Source organism: Arachis duranensis, chromosome 8, assembly GCF_000817695.3.
Source record: "Arachis duranensis cultivar V14167 chromosome 8, aradu.V14167.gnm2.J7QH, whole genome shotgun sequence".
In the NCBI taxonomy this organism is placed as follows: Eukaryota; Viridiplantae; Streptophyta; class Magnoliopsida; order Fabales; family Fabaceae; genus Arachis; species Arachis duranensis.
The window spans coordinates 43,136,960-43,140,978 of NC_029779.3; positions in this window are offsets into that span (position 1 = coordinate 43,136,960).

Sequence of the window (4,019 nt, forward strand, 5' to 3'; positions counted from 1 at the left end):
ACCAGAAGAGCTCATCAGTATCACTTCTCCCTGGCCTTTTGCAAAATGGGGAATGGATTTGTTAGGTCCTTTTCCCCAAGCACCAGGACAAGTCAAGTACTTGATCGTGGGAATAGATTACTTCACAAAGTGGATAGAAGCAGAACCATTAGCCACTATCACCGCTCAAAGAAGTCGCAGGTTCCTCTACAAAAACATCATCACCAGGTATGGAATACCTTACTCCATCACAACAGACAATGGAACCCAATTTACCGACGCCACCTTCAGAAGTCTGGTAGCCAGTATGAAAATCAAGCATCAATTCTCGGTGGAACACCCACAAGCCAATGGGCAAGCCGAGGCAGCTAATAAGGTCATACTGGCAGGATTAAAGAAGAGATTACAGGAAGCAAAGGGAGCTTGGGCTGAAGAGCTCCCTCAGGTGCTATGGGCTTACAGGACAACCCCCCAATCCGCCACAGGAGAAACACCCTTCCGACTAGTCTATGGCGTAGAAGCCATGATTCCAATAGAAATCAATGAGCAAAGCCCAAGGGTAATTCTCCATGACGAGGTCGGAAATATACAGGGACACAAATAGGAGCTCGACCTGCTCCCCGAAGTCCGAGAAGGTGCCCAAATAAAAGAAGCGGCATTGAAACAAAGGATGACTGCCAGGTACAACAAGAAAGTCATCCGAAGAACATTTGCCCTAGATGACTTGGTCCTAATCAGAAACGACATTGGAGTCAACAAATCAGGAGAAGGAAAGCTCGTCGCAAATTGGAAGGGGCCATACAAAGTCAAGGAAGTGTTAGGGAAAGGTTATTATAAAGTAACCAACCTGAATGACACTGAGCTACCAAGGTCGTGGCATGCTTGTAATATGAAAAGGTACTACAGTTAAAAGCGAACTCTACTCCCTGATGTACTCTTTTCCCAACTTCATGATTTTTTCCCAAAAAAGGGTTTTTTCTGGAGAAGGGTTTTTAACGAGGCATCATAGTAGAGGCTAAGGGAAATAAGTTGTCAAGACCCTTAGTAGCAAGAAGGTACCTCCACAATTAATAAAGATCTTTTTGTTTTACAATATCTCTTATAATATCCTTCTTTATTTTTCTAAGTCTTTCTACGAAACGCGCCGACTTAAGCTCGACAAAATGTGAAAATCCCATGAACCGACCTAGATGGTCGTCAGGATAAAACGACGAGGTACAAGTCGGCGTAAAGAGGTTATACGAGTTGATCGTAAAAACTCGGGAACAATCCGACTCTTAAGTCGAAATAAGAATCCGAGTAAAATGAACTCGGAAGTCCCCCGAGTAGAAGAAAAACGCATCGCAAAAATAACCTAAGTCATAAAAGCTCACTAAAGCAAAGTTGAGCAGAGAGGATAACAAAAAGAGATGGGAAAACCTGAGAAAAAGCTTAAAGGCTGCACAAAAGCCCTTGAACGAATAGGCCTGAGAAAATAATGCAAGCCAACAAAAAGGTTTTTAGAAAAAAGATCAAAGAAGGTTTTGAAATATCGAAACTGGAAAAGCATACACGCACAAGGTAACTTAGAACCCTTATCCAAAAAAGGGCAGTTGTTTTTCTACACCCTTATTCAAAAAAGGGCACCCACCAGAAATATTTTGTTTACGGCCTTAAAAGGCCAAGAGAAATTGTTCACAGGTCACCAACACAAACACATAAATAAGTTTAAAAAAAGGGGGGGACCCACAGGCTGAGCCCCCATATAGCCATAAAAAAGAAATAGTAAAAGTCATTTTCTCAAAGGAGTAGAGGAATCACCACCGCCAGACTCAGGAGGAGCGCCACCAGGACCCGGAAGAGAAGCCAAAGAGGAAGACGGAGGAACGACAGAAGAATTCGGGGCATCTTTGGAACGGGAAGGAGACTCAATAATCCTCTGTCCCCGAGTCTTCAAATCCGACTCAGAAACAACCTCGGGAACGGGAGGATCGACGATGGCACCGTCAATAACAACTTTATCAGGATGCAAAGGAGACAGATCCAAGTCAGGAGCAATAACTCTGACCTGCTCCAGAAAAATCCTCCAAGATTCCTCGGCGCCATCGGCAATTGAGTCTTCCAGCTCCTCGTATGCCTTCCGAGAATTAAACAGGTCAGTTTTCACGGATACATGATCCTTGAATAAGCTTTGATAGCTGGCCTGCGCCGTCTTCCTCAATTCTGCCTCCATATTACATTGGGCCTGCAAAGTTTTTCCTTTCTCCCGAAGGGTATCCCTCTCTTCCTTTAACTTGGCAATTTCTTTCTTCAACTTCCCCTCATGCTCTTCATATATACGGAGCCTCCCCTCCAGCTCCTCGACCTTTGAGGACGCCCCTAAGGAGCTGAGAGGAGCCCTATCAAAAATATCTAAGAGCTTGCCGCAGACCCCCGCCGCCTTAAGGCTCTCCTCGACCATGGTGGTAAGGTGGCTCCGAACAGACATATCATCCATGCCTATACGGGCATAGGGATAGATATTCTTTCGGACGAAGGCAAGAGCATCCGCCTTAACCTCCCCAGAAGAGCCAGACTCTAGGAGCTTGCGCTTCTTGGGATCGGGGGCAGGTCGGACGACGGGGGACGACGGCTGAGAGAGAGTTGAAGAAGAAATCACCATAGGGTTGGAAAGAGTTCCAACATTACGAGGAGGAGGAGGAGGAGAGATAACCCTGGCATCCCCATCTCGAGCGCGAGACTTAGCTTTAGCCTCCTGGACCCTTTGAAAAGATTCTTGAGCGTTTTTCTTTGCCATTTCTGAAAAGGAAAACAAATAGCTAAAGAATCAAATAAGTCGGAATATTAGGTTAACAAGTCGGGAATTCAACATACTATAAAAAACTACCTAGCTGTGATTGAACAAAGGTCGGAGACCCTTGGAGAAACTTTTTTGTGTCCAAATAGGGGGCCCTCCCCCAAACTTCTCGGAGGAACCCCACGACAGCAGCCTCTACCTCATCCAGATCATCCAAACTATATTTCTCGCAAGGGGTGGCCTCCAGCCAGTATAAAGGAAAGCGAGGAAAAGAGTTATCATCCAAGAAAAAGGGATGGTGACCCTCTACAGCTTGCACTTTAAAAAAGAAATTTTTGAAGTCATGGAAAGATTCATCAAAAAGGGTAAAAATCCTCCGACCTTGTATGGCTCGAAAAGAAACCCATTGTTGTTTATTATTCAGCCCGCTAAAGGGCTTGGTCATATGAAAAAGATGGAAAAAGATTTTCAGAGTAGTCAGAAAATCCAGAGCATGGCTAATAAATTGGTAAATTTTCAAGAAACCCCAGGAGTTGGGATGAAGCTGGGTAGGGGCAACACGACAATGCTGCAGGATAGACATCTCGAAATCCGAAAAGGGCAGAAAGACGCCCAGACGGGTGATCATACACTCATACATAAAGAAGAAGTGGGGGGCCGTGTCGTTGGCTCTCCCATGACAAACCCGGTCCTCTAAACTGGGAACAAGCAACTCATATTTAGGCTCATCTTCCTCCGAGGTACAGAGCCGATGATGAGTACGAAGGTGAGTAATAAACTCCGCATCCACCAACGGCTCTTCCCCCAGAACTGTAACATCAACCCAATCTACGGAGGCCATTTTTCTTTCTCTAAAAAACCTACAAAAGGAAAAAGAAAAAGAAAAAATCAAAAAGGTCTCTAGAAAGGAGAAAAAAGCCAAGCAAAGTCTACAAAACTATCCCTCTACAAAACCAAGTCATGCAAAAGAAGAAGAAAGAAACTAACCTCTTTTCGAAAATAAGGAAGTAGAAGTCTCCGAAAGTATGGTACGTATAAGCACAGCACGAACAAAGAAAGAGGAAGTTTGAAAGATTGCAGAAACGGAAAAACGAAAGAGAGGGAAAACATTTATAAACATGCTAAGGGGGCATAATGGTAAAAGCGGAGCAGTCATTAATGAGGTTGCACCGTTACCAAAGCCCTCAATGCTTCCCTAACGGACACGACGTTTGAATTGACGTAACTGTCAGAAACAAAAGGTCGCGAAAATCACGTCGGTTTC